A 14,411-nucleotide genomic window follows, 5' to 3' on the forward strand; every position below is an offset into this window, starting at 1 on the left:
CTTGCTCCTAAGCTGTCTCACCACTGAAGACACAGCGGTCTTCCATCAACTCAAATTGGGTGCTCAAGCCGCCATTTTCTCCTAGGCTCACCTCTAACACAACCCACAACACCAGAGTAAAGTGCTTTTTCCTGGAGTCTAGACCTGAGCCCCTTGAGGGCAGGGCCTGTGATGCCTCATTCGGCTACAGCCCAGCCACGTAGCAGTTTCTTGCCCTAGAACAGATGCTCAGGATGTATTTGCTGAATGAATCTCAAGAGTCACTAAAACCCATGGAACTTTCTGGCAATGGAAATAATGGTTCTTCCCCTTTGTGGACCATAACATAGCCACTAAGATAATAATTGTGGAGACTGTTGCGACACAGGAAACTTTATGTTGCAGTGCTGGGTGAGTCAGAGCACACAGTATCTGTTCTGCTCACAGGTTTGTACAACGGGCATGTGTGTGGACAGGAAACCCAGAAAGACGCAAACCGTGGACGGGCTGAGGGGCAAATCTGCTTCTTGTCAGCTTTGTTATTATATTGTTTTGCTATAAACAACACTCCCCTTTTTACTTTAAAAAGCAAACTAATTCCAGTAACAATTACGTCTCTCTCAACACTCTGTGAAAAATCGCACCCCCGGCCCTTCAGCTGGGAACAGCGTGCTGACCACAGAACCAGAGGGCACAGGCAGAACTCCCACCCGGAGGCTAAGGACCTGGGAAGGGAATCCTGCACTCCCACGTTTCCCAGGGAATGGCACAGGGAACTAGACTTTAATGGGCCATATGGGCTACGCAGGGGGCTGAGAGAGGGGCTGGGGCCCGGCGCTCCTCAAGACGAGAGGAAATCTAGCGCCTGGACAACAAAGCTCCCTGGACACATTCCAGGCCACATCCCTACCTGCAATGGGCTTGGATGCCCCCTCCTCCTGGAAGCCTGCCCAGAGCCCCCTGGGCCCTCTCCCCTGGGACAACTGTCAGCTCCTGGAAACAAGGGCCCCACTTCCTTCACCTCTGCAGTCCCAGCACCACCCAGCCCAGTGCCTAGCATATAGAGTAAGCTCTGAGGCATGACAACGGCACAATGAGGGGCAGATAAACGAATTAAGGAAAGAAAAAATGCATGTTTGGGGCGCCTGGGTGGCTTGGTCGGTTAAGCATCCGACTTCGGCTCAGGTCACGATCTCACGGTCTGTGAGTTCGACCCCCGCCTCGGGCTCTGTGCTGACAGCTCAGAGCCTGGAGCCTGTTTCAGATTCTGTGTCTCCCTCTCTCTGACCCTCCCCCATTCATGCTCTGTCTCTCTCTCTCTCAAAAATAAATAAACGTTTAAAAAGAAAATTAAAAAAAAAAATGCATGTTTGCAAGTGGGCTGAGGCCAAGAAGAGCCCACTAGTCAAGATGGCTGGCTCCCCAGTGAAGACCAGCCAGGGCCCAGCCAACAGCAGCCAGCAACTTATGCTGCCCTGGTCTGTCACCTGCCCTCCCTTAGGACCAACCACACACATCTGAGGAATGGCGAGTTGAGGCTAAAGGTGATGTCAGTAGCCAAGGCAACGCTGGGGATCCAGCAACCTTGCTCTGAGTAGACAATCGCACCGACGGGACGGAGGCCCCCTTCTGCAGCAGCCCAAACCTCTGCTCCTTTCATGAATTTTTGGCCACCTGTGCAAGAGCAGTTCTTGGGGAGCAGCCCACCCTCAAGTGAGGAAACACAAGTTCAGGGGTGAAGGTCACACAGGGGTCTGGAGTCAGAGTGCCAGAATCTGAATACCTGCTCAGTCTCCTCATCTGTAAAATGGGGGTAATTTCTTATCTCTTGAGACTGGGGTAAAAAATTAAATAATTCATGTAAAAGCACCAGCCCTGCGCCTGGTACACAGACATGACGAGTCTCTCCCCCAGGGTCCCAACTCCCCGTTAGAGGGTAAGGCCGCTGAGGACGGAGCTGGGCTCTCTGCCCTCCACCTCTACTGAAGCCCCACCGAGCCCAGCACGATGCAGGCCATGCAACAGGAGCCCCAGGGGTCTTCGGACGACTGAGATTTGCCGAAGAAATTTGGGGTCAATACCGTCAATACCCAAGAGCTGGTCTTAAATATTAAAAATAGACAAAAACTTTAAGATGACTCCCAGCCACCACTTTTCTTAGCCCAGAGATTTCCAGACAAGTGCCTGGCACCCATGCTTTGTAAAGTGGAGAGAGCAGTGAGTGGTATTTTAAAGCCGTGGCTGCCTGGACCTCCTCGTCCCAGGCTTACAGGCAAAGTCACCAGCGAGCCCTGAACTCCACTGTGTTAACCAGGAGCCGCCTCTGTGCCAGGCACGAGGTGACTTATGGATCCAGACTTGAGGAAAGACTCTGCCTCTGACCTCCAGGTCCTCAGTCCGGTGGGTTCCAGGATCTTCTCCCCCATCCCAGACCAGTTAGATTAAGTCACCCCCAACCAGTTCCAATGCCTGTCTTTATGTTTATCAGACAGGAAGCTCCTTCTCCAGCCCAGTGACTTCATGCAAAACACAGGAAGTGCAGTGGCTTTTGAACACAGGCAACTCTAAATAAAGGGGCCTCTCCTGCTTTTATAACGCCCTTTTTAAAAAATGCTGAACCCAGCTAAGATCCCTAACCCAGCTCAGATCCCTAACCCAGCTCAGATCCATGTGCCAAGATGAACTGTACTGTGTGGTAAGAAGGCTGCAAAGGTTGAGACCCTGAAAACCTCAGCATCCGACCCAGGAGATCTTCTGGCAGGTTCCTCAGCCTTCTTCACCTTCACATTTTGTTATCGAGGGACAGACTTGTCAGACACATTTAAAATCTTTAAAATCTGACCACACATCTCCTACTGCCCACGGAGGACAGATGATATTGGTGAGACCATGAAAAAGGAGGAAGAAGGAAGGGGAAGGAAAGAACTGGACCAGTTCACTTATCTTTACATGTAATTACAAGCCTGAAAAAAACAGGCATCTCCGTGTTGCAGGTGGGGAAACTGAGGCCACAGTCTAACAGCTGGAGCACAGGCGGGGGTCTGGTCCCAGCTCTGCCTGATCCCAAAGCCCTTGTTTTGCTCCCTCCACCACGGGCTTCTACTGAAAAGACAAGAAACCGATCAGCTCAGTGCTTAAATGACTAGAAATGACTAGAAATGAGGACCTGCGAACAGGCAGCGGAGAGCCAGTGTGGCCGTCCGAATGGCCCACCCTGCGGCTTGGCGCTCCCCCATGTGAAATATTGATTTCTGGGCCATGCAAGCTTTCAGCTGAAGGGGCCCTGTCCAGCTGGAAGAAGTTCAGAGAAACCGAGAACACTTCCCACCCGATTTCTTAACCATAGTGCCCCTCCCCACCAGAAGAAAAGGATGAAGGGTGTGGAAGAATAAACTCCTGAGGACAGATTAAAGGGGCTAAGTGTGTGTTCCTTGGCTAAACAGGGCATACAGGCCAAGAAAGGGAAGATAACACTTTGAAAACACTCTTAAAGGAGGCTAAGTGATTCTGAGGGAAACCAGGAGCCAAAGCTTCCCACCGCCTTGCAAGAAAGAGCTGGGGTAAATCGCTCCCCCCTCTAGTGGGGGTGGGGGGTGGAGGTGGGGTGACTGTCCATCCAGCTCAGACACTCTTTAATTCTAGGTAAATTCAGCAGGGAGGGTTTTATTGCTGTTCATTTTCCTTTGGGGCAGGGCGACACTGGGAATTACAGTTCAAGTGAAAAGGGAGAAGTCTTGAAGGTGATAAGTTCCCAAAATGGGAATGTCCACGGAGGTGAGAGAAAGCTCCCCGGGGTGGGGGGCCTGTTCTTCTGGGAAAGAAGGACTGTAAGGACCTGTGAGGACCTTAGAGGCACCAAGGAAGCAAGTGAGGGCTGGGGAGACAAGCTACACCTTCCTCTTCCCTCCAGGCGGCAGCCCAACCTGCCTCAGCAGGAAGCCACACCCTTTGGTGGCAACTTCCGGAAGGCCCAGCAAGGCGAGGCTCCCTCAGCCAGAGGGGAGGGTTCCTGGTGGAGAGACTGGAGGTGAAGAGAGCCGCTGAAGGCCGCTGCAGACACTCCCCAGAAGGCCTCGCCCTCAGCCAAAGGCCAGCCGAGAGCCTCCCCTGGGCCCACCTGCCCCAGGCGTGTGCTGTGTCCCATTCTGGGTGCTGAACCACCTAGAGGGCAGAATGGGGCCTGAGAAATGCCAACAGAAGCCCTCCTAAGTTACTTTTTAAAAGGACACACATCAGGTGCAAGAGGGCAGCTCCCCTCAGGCTTCCCAAATGTACGGTGGGGAGGTGGGGAAGTGGGGAGGTGGGGAGGTGGGGAGGTGGGGAGGTGGGGAGGTAGGGACTGGGGCGGGGGAGATCCCAGCCAGCCTCCAGCCTTCAAACCATCTGCCATGTGGTGGCAGGCCCACTTTAGACCCAGGCTCATTCTGTGTGCTCATGTGTGACTCATGCCATTCCTCCAGGAGGCCCAGAGGCTGCCTGGCAGGGACACAGGCCTGCCCGAGACCCCGATGGGGGGTCTTCGGCTGGCTGCGCCACAGGAAAAAAAAAAAAAAAGCCAACTCAGCGGTGAGCAGAGCTGGTGGCTTCTCCAGTACCCACGTCATCCAAGGCTAAGACAGTCTCTCTTGAGAAGGGGATCAGGGCCCTCCAATTCAAAACACCCCTTTTGATCACATTTTCTCAAGAATTTGGGCTTTTCCACTGTTATTAATGCATTAAAAACCCAGAAGTCTGAGGGACAACTGGGGACAGCGTGGGAAGGGGAACGCTAGTGGCTGCAGTGACTCCAACTTTAAAAAAGAAGAGGGGCGCCTGGGTGGCTCAGTCGGTTAAGCGTCCGACTTCAGCTCAGGTCACGATCTCGCGGTCCGTGAGTTCGAGCCCCGCGCGTGAGTTCGAGCCCCGCGTCGGGCTCTGGGCTGACGGCTCAGAGCCTGGAGCCTGCTTCTGATTCTGTGTCTCCCTCTCTCTCTGACCCTCCCCCATTCATGCTCTGTCTCTCTCTGTCTCAAAAATAAATAAACTTAAAAAAAATTTTAAAAATTAAAAATAAAAAAGAAGAGAATCTGGGGGCGCCTGGGTGGCTCGGTCAGTTCAGCATCCGACTTCGTCCGGCTCAGGTCATGATCTCATGGCTTCTGAGTTCAAGCCCCGTGTTGGGCTCTGTACTGACAGCTCAGAGCCTGGAGCCTGCTTCGGGTTCTGTGTCTCCCTCTCTCTCTGCCCCTCCCCTCCCTCTCTCTCTCTCTCAAAAAGAAATATAAAAAACTTAAAAAAAGAAGAAAATCCAAGTGAATAAAGGTCTGGTTTCGCCCAATGGTCAGAGTGGGCTCCCCAGGAAAGAACCACGTGTGATATGGAGCCAGGGGAATCATGGGAAGCCCGGCAAAAGGGTATCCCCCAAATACTTTCCAGACACACACTGCGAGCTTCCTTTTCTCATACGAAGAAAAAGCCATCATCTATCATTTCCCAGCACACGAGGGAGTGGATCAGAATAGGCGTTCGTTTGAGGGGTTACTCTGGCAATATGACATCACGGGTGAAGAAAACAGGACCCAAAATGTTCCAGCCATGAGAGCAAGCCATTGCATTTCTAGGATCCTTCCTCCTTCCGTGCACACAATAGACACTCAATATGAAATTTGGAGTCTAAAGCAATGCATTTTGAAGCGGAAACCTACAAGAATGGCCAGAAGATCCCCTTATATTGACACGTAATAAAACCCAAAAGCCATTTACTGAAGAGTAATGCTCATTTCCTGGGCCTCCTTCCCTTTCTGGAGGCAGCCACTATTGCCAGCATCTCAGAATCTTTCCATGCAGAGCCCAAGTGACATACTATGTTTTCCCCAAAAAAAAAAAAAAAAAAAAAAAGGAGCACCATATATCCTGCTATGCACCTAGTTTTTCCCATTTGCAACGTATCTTGGAGAGCACGCCCTGTGACTACGTACAGATCAGCCTCATTCTTCTAAGGGCGACAAGGATCCCCACTGTGCCATGATTAATTGACCCTTTTGATGGACAGTTTGCTTCCTTCTTCTTCTTCTTTTTTTTAATGACAATACTGTAAAGAATATGCTCCGACAATTCCTTTTGCATATTTGAGTTTTTCTGTGGGTTGAGCTCCTGGAAATTGGTCAGAGGGACTATGCTTTGCAGACACTGCCAAAGTACTTTTAAAAAGAGGGTTGTTAAAACTTACACTCCCATCAGTAGGGCATGAGGCTGTGCTCTAAACACTTGGGGCATCTCCGAGAAATTAAGATTACTGAATATTCCAGTTTCCCAGGCACTCTTGTGTTTCATAGGTGGGCACATAAACTGGATAAACTAGCATGATGTCTTTGTAGGATGTTAGGGCCCTTTCTATCAAAATCAAGTTTTCCTCCGACCAGAGCCAGAAGGCAGATCTCAAGGCCCTTGAGTCCTGTGCTCTCTCCATGTCACCCCTTGGCTGTACCCTAGACTTCCTAGATCACAAGAAACCATGTTTTAGAACTAAAATCGCAGATGGTTTACACACCTTGTGCCTGGGCCAGAGTCCTGAAACCAGGCTACGCAGCACAAGCTCATTACCAAGGGCATCCAAAAGCATCAGCGGGTAGGTCCCAGACCCACCTGGGCTTTACAGTCCACAAGGCGCGCGCATGCACGCGCGCGCACACACACACACACACACACACACACACACACACACACACACACATTTTTAGAAAGCAGGAAGAGCACTGAGCAGGAAGGAGCCAGGAAAACCATCTACCCTTCCCTTCCTTGTTTCCTCACCTGAGGACCCAGGGAGGTGAGACCAGCCGTTTACATATTTTTTTTTAAAAACTTAAATAGCCACTATGTATGAGGCCCTTTACACACCTTATTTCTTTTAGTTCTCACATCTAGTCCTTCAGGGTAGGTACTCATTCCCATATTACAGATAAGGACACTGAGACGCAGGGAGGTTATGCGACTTGCCCAAGGTCATAAACCTAATTAAATGGCAGGGTGAGGATCTGAACTCTGCCTAGCTCCAAAGCTCACGCCCCCACTCTTCCCAGATCTCAGAATGGGACTCTGTAAGCCACAGGAGCACCACCACTCCCCAGGGGGCAGCCGGGACTCCGTTCTGTTGTCACCAAAGGCCTTGAGCCCAGAAGTTCAGCGCGCCAAGGGTTAAGGCGGAGAGGCAGTGACTCTCTGGGGCTGCACAAAGGGAAAATGCACTTCCTGCCCCTGCGGGCAGAGATGCTGTTTTATGCTCAGCAAATTAGGACGTTTGTTTAATTAAGACGACACACAGATTTTGTTATTCTAAATATTTTTGGAACATGATGCTGGGGAAGAAGCTGTCAAGGCATGGATTTTTTTTTTTTTTTCCCCTTTGCTTTGGGTTTCTTTCTCCCCCTTCAAGAGAAGGGTAAGGCCAGGCTCAGGGGAAAACAACAGCCAACCCCTCCTCTCCTTTTGAAATAAAGATGTCAAGCTGGTAAGGGCTGTCTTAAGCACTTTATTGAAGGATTAGCTAGAAGAGGAAGTGAAGAAAACACAGCTAGTCTGGTTTCTAGCAATACCCTACCAGGCCGCACAACAATGCTGCATTTTCTGAGTGTGCTTTGCTCCTTCTAAAAAGCTAACAGATCCTTGTTTTGTTTTTTCTGGAGCAAGAACAGGCAAGAGGCAGCCTGTGATTCACATGCGTCCTTCATCCTGCAAGAGGGAAGTTCTCCTATCTCCAACCCCTTAGGTTAAAGAGTTTAAAATTAAAAAACAAAAACAAAAACAAAACAAACAGAAAGCCAGGACCCTGATCCTCTCTCTCCTGGACCTTCATGTGCCCCCCAGGTAAGCAGCCCCACAGAATGTCCCTCTCCAGCTGCCCTTCCCAGAACAGAGCCTGCCAATCAATCCAGGCACCTGGATCTGCCCAGAGCATTTTGGTGTCACCCTGCAGCCAAGTGGGGGGCACAGTGACTCTCAAATTACACTAAGCAATCTCTTGATTGCTCAATTACGCACTAATAGGAGGCCTCGCTTTCCAACACTGAGGGCTTGCCTCAGTTTGCCCAGCCTGCAGCCCTACAGCGGGCTCCCTCTTCCGGGGCCAGCCTCCCTCCTTGTCCCCCTAGCTCCAGACAGAAGTGCTCCCTCTTGGAATTCCTCGAATCCTTTGTCTCTGGTGTGCTCGGGACACTCATCACAGGCTGCCTTTGTATTTCAGTCATTCAGATGCTATTTCCCCTTGAGGACTGTAAACCCCTGGAGGGCAGAGGTCTCCTCCAAGAGCCTCTGGGATGTCAGCAGAGTGGACTGGCTCCTTTCTCCTAGTCCCCATGACTCACAGTACCTTTCTGAGGGCCATGTCATCTACAGATTTGTCTCGGCTCTCCCTAAGTGCCCGAGGGCAGGGGCCAGGTCTTACTCAACCTCACACCCCCCACCACCTGGCAGAGTCCTTGGCACACAGCAGGCAGTTAAATATTTGCTCAATTACACATCTGTGTACCCTCCCCCACGCATCTAGCAGCCTTGTATATAAACTGACTAATATTAATCGGGTGATTGTCTAAACAGGCCTTAAAGCAACCTCCCTCCTTACCAAAAGGGGAATAAACCACCAGGTGAGGTTATGAGGCAGGTATCGGAGGAGTCAGAAATGGCCACAGTGTTGCAGGAAGGAGCTGCTGCTCTCTTCCCCTTCAACAGTTACTCAACAGTTACTCTGAAATCCTGTTAAACCCAGAAAAGGATGCAGTGAACCGAGAAGCTGCCGGGCCTCTCAACTGCCCAGCAAAGAGAGCCGCCTGTCTCCACGACCTGCCAAGACCTGGGATTTCCCGGGAATCTTTCTCCCCACACCGGTTGGGTGGGGCCACAGACTGCAGCTGGGCCCTCACCCTGCCCCCAAATCCAGGCAGCCGGCCACCTTGTCCGGGAATTTGTTATAAACGACTGGGCTCTCTGCAGGGATGCGGGGGTGCAGTCTGCCCCCCACCCCCGCCGTGGCCCCTGGACAGGGTGGAGTGAGGCCCCCAGTACAGAGAAGTGGGGGAGGGAGGGCAAAGACCCCGACTCTTGGCCCAAGCAGGGACGATGCAATAGCCCCGGGCCGGTCCTAAAGGCGCAGGGCCCGGCTCCCCGCCCCCGCCCGCGTGGGGCGGCCCCCAGGTGCGATGGAATCAGGTGCGCTCCCGGGCGGGCGCAGATGGCTGCGAGCATTCCTGGGTCTTTCTCTCCGGGGTAGCGGAAGTCAGAAGCCAACGGCTGAGGGGCTGTAGAGGAGGGGGGTAGTCTTTCCTGCCTCGTCCGGCCCCCGCAGATCCGCGGTGCCCACGCACCCGCCCGCACCTCTCCCGGTCCCCCTCCTCCGCCCGACCGATCGCAGCCGGGCGAATGAGGAAGTCGGGAGCGGAGGGCGGAAACTGAGCCGAGCGCAATGTCTACAGCAGGACAGTCCGAGTCTGACTCAGGAGGACGCCCTGACAGCTGCCAAACGGTCCCCGCCTGCCCGTTACCTCCGTGGCGAGAACGCCTGGAAAACTTCCAAAGGAGCCGCTGCCCCAAGCCCCCCAGCTCGGCTCACCCGTCCGGGTCCAGGGACAGCGGCTCCCCGGAAGGGGTTAAAAAGTTTGCCCAACTCGGGCACTTGGCGAGGCGAGGGCGGGGCGCGTGCCCCGGCGGCAGGGGGAGGTCGAGGCTCCCGGTGCCCCGCCGGGGCAGGGCGCCTGGCAGGGGGAGGGGCGGAGGGTTTCCGGGGAGCGCCGGCCCCGCAGCCTTCCCGGCTCCCGAGGCCTCGCCTCCAGCGGCGCCGTCCCCGAGCGTCGCGCAGGGGTCCCGGGGCCCCTCCCGGAAGGATGCGGTGCCCCGGCCGGGCCCCGCGGCGTTCGCGCCCGCTCGCGCCGGTCGCCGGCCGCGCGGAGGCCGAGAGCCACACGTCGGCCCGCTGGCCCCAGACGCCGCGCGTCCCGTCGCCACCGCCCCCGCCCGGGGCGGGACCGGCCGGTGGGGCTCGCTCACCTGAACCTGGATCTGCGCCGGGGAACGGGCGCTGCTTCTCCCGAAAGGGCTTTCTCGAGCGCTCGGGCGACGGCGGGGGTGGGGGGCGAGCGCGCGAGGCGGGAGCTGCAGGAGGTCAGTCTCGCTCAGCCTTCCGTACCCTTCCCGGGAACCGCGGTGATCTGCGCGCCTCACCGCACCCAGCTCGGCTCCTCGCCGCCTTCCCGCCCCGCCCTAGCAGCCGCCCGCCTATTCCAGCCCGGCGCCGGCTCCGGGGCGGAGCCTGGAGCAAGACTCCGCCCCCTGAGCTGCGTCGCCCACTCCAGTGCGACCTCGGTTATGATGGACAGACACCTTGGCCCGTGGGAAGGGGGTGAGAGGAGCCTCTGAGACCAAAGGCGTGGTTATTCAGCCTCCTCACCCGTCCCCACCGCCGCCCGCTCCACCTTCCTCCGCGCTTCCTAGGCGGGAGCCCCGCCCCCTAGGGCGGGCCCGACGAACAGCCAGGTTCCAGTGGGGGGGATAGACACAGAGAGAGTCCAATCAGGAGGAGGAGGCTCGCAGAGGGCTCGGGCAGGGATTTTGGTGCATTGCCGCGGCCGGGCGAGGCAGGGCGGGAGCCGGCTGGGGAGGTCCCGGACTCTGACACCCCGCCCCTCGAGCTGTTTTCCCGGTCCCGTGCCCTCCTACCAGAAGAACAGATATTAAGTACCATATATGGGAAAAGTGCTATTTTACATAATTATGGTGGCGTGGGGGGTGGGGGGGTGGGGGGGTGGGGGGGGGGTGGGGGGGTGGGGGCGGGCGTGGACTCAGCCCGGGATCCGCTGCGGGCGCCCTGAGTTCGATTCCTGACCCTGTCTTTAGACCCCGCTGCGGTCTTCTGGCCTCCGGATCTTGGCTCAGACAGGTTCTTGGGGTGCACTTCCAGGCCTCTTTACCTTCACGCCGTTAATTGGCACATTCCCTTTCAGATTTTTGTTACGAATTTGTGTGTGTGTGTGTGTGCTTTTTCTCAGGTAGGCAAAGCGCCGCTCTTTTTGGTCACTGCCCACTACACGAGGATAAAAACTTTGTTATTAAAAAATATTTTTTTAGAGGTGCCTGGCTGGCTTAGTGGGTAGAGCATGCGACTTGATCTAGGGGTTGTGAGTTCAAGCCCCACGTTGGACGTAGAGGCCACTAAAATTTTTTTTTTTAATAAAAAAAATTGTACTTATCTTTTTTTTTAAATGTTTATTTATTATTGACAAAGAGAGACAGAGGATGAGTGGGGGAGGGGCAGAGAGAGACGGAGACACAGCATCTGATACAGGCTCCAGGCTCTTGAGCTGTCATCACAGAGCCCGTCGTGGGGCTCGAACTCACGGACAGCGAGATCATGACCTGAGCCGAAGTCGGACGCTCAACCAACTGAGCCACCCAGGCGCCCCTGTACTTATCTTTTAATCCATTTGGAATTCAGTTTGGTTGTGGAATGAGGGGGAAAGCTAAAACAATTTTCGTAAAAGCCCAGTTGTCCACACACCGTTGTCTCCACTGATTCATCACCTTTCTAACATATATGCTGGGACCTGTTTCTGAGTTGTATCCATTGACCTTTCTGTGCTAGTTCCAAAATACTTTAATGATGGGAGCTTTATAATATATTTTATATCGAAGAGGGAAAATTTCTCATTACTCTTTCCTTTTGGAATGTTCATACTATCATGATTAAATTGTAACTTCAGAAAAAATTTATGATGTAAAGGCAAAAGAACACTAGGGAAAAAAATGATGCAACCCTAAGAATTACTACCAACAATATACAAAGAGCTCTTCTCAGTCATGAAGAAAAACCCCAAGTACTCTAGGGGCACCTGGGTACCTCTGTCGCTTAAGTGGCTGAAGTCAGCTTTGGTCATGATCTCCAATCCATGAGTTTGAGCCCCCAGTCAGGCTCTGTGCTGACAGCTCAGAGCCTGGAGCCTGCTTCAGATTCTATCTTCCTCTTTCTCTGCCCTCCCCTGCTCATGCTCACTCTCTCTCTCTCTCTCTCTCTCTCTCTGTCTCTCAAAAATAAACATTAAAAAACAAACAAACCCCAAGTACTCCAAAATAAAAATGGTTCAAAAAAAGGAATGGGCAACTAAGAAAGAAGAAACATAAATGGCCACTAATTATGAAAAAAAATGAGTCAATAGAAATGCAGACAGAACAACATGGGATGCCATTTTTCGCCTAACAAACTTTAAAAAAAATTATAAAAGGATACAAACACCCACTCTTAGACAGGTTTAGAGATATAGGCGGGAAAGTAAACCGATCAGTTGTCTCCGAAAATTCACCGTAAAAAAATAATTGGAAAAGTGCACAGGGGCATCTGGCTGGCACAGTCAGTAGAGCGTGAGACTCTTGATCTTGAGGTTATAAATTCAAGCCCCGTGGTAGGTGTAGAGATTACTTAAAAATAAAATTTTAATAAAGGGGCGGAAGGGGGACGCTGGGTGGCTCCGTGGGTTAAGTGTCCATCTCTGGATTTTGGCTCAGGTCATGATCTCACCGTTGGTGGGGTCAGCCCCAATCAGGCTCTGTCCAGACAGCATGGAGCCTCTTTGCCCCTCCTGCAAGCAGGGGCTCTCTCTCTCTCTCTCAAAATAAATAAATTAATTAATTAATTAATTAAAAGGTCATGATCAGGTCATGATCTTGCGGTTCCTGAGTCCGAGTCCAGCATCGGGCTCTGTGCTGACAGCTCAAAGCCTGGAGTCTGCTTCAGATTCTGTGTCTCCCTCTCTCTGTGCCCCTCCCCCACTCTCTCTCTCTCTCTCTCTCTCTCTCTGTCTCTCAAAAATAAATAAACATGAAAAAAATTTAAAGGAAGAAAGAAAAATGCAGACAGTGGTTTAAAAAGTATTCTTTCCAATAAATAAATAATAAAAGGTATTCTTTCCAACATTGTTTATAGTTACTAAGTATTAAAAATAAATGTATAAGAGATTGAATAAATGTTGATGCATCCATATCTTGCAAAATACTCAGACACTAAAATTTTATTTAGATTTGTAATTACTGATTTAAGATATGTTAAATAAAGAAAAGCAAGTTAGAGAATGTTGTTATAGCAGGATCTCATTTATTTTTGCACAGTGTTTGTGTGTCTGTCCAATGTGTGTGTGTGCATGTGTGTGTTCTCAGAAAGAGAGAATGAGGCTTAAAAGGAATAATAACGTGTAAATAAGGGCTATGTCTTTTTTCTAATGTTTTATTTATTTATTTATTTTTAAAATGTTCATTTTTAAGGGATAGAGTATGAGCAGGGGAGGGGTACAGAGCAAGAGGGACAGAGGATCTTGAAGCAGGCTCTGAACCAACAGCAGTGAGCCCAACGCAGGGCTCAAACTCACAAGTCATGGGATCATGACATGAGCTGAAATCAGACACTCAACCGACTGGGCCAGCCAGGCACCAAAGCTGACAGCTGTCAGCTGTCAGCACAGAGCCCGATGCGGGGCTCGAACCCACGAACCACGAGATCATGACCCGAGTGGAAGTCAGACACTTTTTTTTCTTAATTTCTTTTTAATCTTTGTTTATTTTTGAGAGAGAGAGAGAGAGACAGAGCGTGAGGAGGGGAGGAACAGAGAGAGAAGGAGACACAGAATCCGAAGCAGCTCCAGGCTCTGAGCTGTCAGCACAGAGCCCGAGGCGGGGCTCAAACCCACGAACCGCGAGATCATGACCTGAGTCAAGTTGGAGGCTTCACTGACTGAACCACCCAGGTGCCCCAAGGGTTACCTCTTAATAGAAGGATTGTGGCTGATTTTTTCTTTTGCTTCTCTGTGTTTCTAACACACATATCACTTGCATAATTTTATCCGAAGTAGAAGAAAGTGACTCACTTCGATGTCACCTCTTCTAAAATGTCTTCCCCGACCCTGCAGGCCAGTTTGGACGCGTGTCCTTTGTACAATCACATCACATCATCTTTCCCTTATCTCTCTCATTGCACACTGGATTTTAACCCTCCGTCTACTGGCTGTTTCCTCCGCCCCCGCTGGAAGCTGCCTGAGGACACACAGGGGCTGTGCCTCGTTTGTCTCTGTGGACCTGGAACTAACACAAAGCCTGGCATAAAATGGTCCTTAGTGAATGCTTGAGCAGGACTCGGCATCTGTTTCCTTATCTGTAAAATGGGTATAATCACTGAGTCTTGCTTGGTCCCAAGGATGGCTGGCAAGAAGACAGGAGACCCACGCCTCAAGGTGTTTTCTAAACTGCTAAATAGTATGCACTTACAATAGAGCATTAATGATAATGTTCATTTCCATTTACCTCATAGCCCCAGCCTCCTGGCACCACCCTCTCCAGGGAACTGAGGTCGCTCAAATGGAAGGGCCTGTTGGCCAGGCCCTGAATTCTCTCATCCCCATCCACTGGGCCAGATGCTTCCCTAACTA

At 52.0% G+C, this 14,411-nt stretch overlaps 1 protein-coding gene across 1 annotated transcript in view; it reads right to left on the minus strand.

Moving 5' to 3' along the window:
* MYH9 (myosin heavy chain 9) overlaps positions 1-10,214 on the minus strand; it is a 92,291-nt gene extending 82,077 nt beyond the window's left edge. The window contains exon 1 of the mRNA XM_042993168.1: positions 9,994-10,214. The gene's annotated coding sequence lies outside the window, so the exon portion shown is untranslated. The remainder of the gene's footprint in view (positions 1-9,993) is intronic.
* Positions 10,215-14,411: the final 4,197 nt, after the last annotated feature.

This window comes from Panthera tigris, chromosome B4 (genome assembly GCF_018350195.1).
Source record: "Panthera tigris isolate Pti1 chromosome B4, P.tigris_Pti1_mat1.1, whole genome shotgun sequence".
NCBI classification, from domain to species: domain Eukaryota; kingdom Metazoa; phylum Chordata; class Mammalia; order Carnivora; family Felidae; genus Panthera; species Panthera tigris.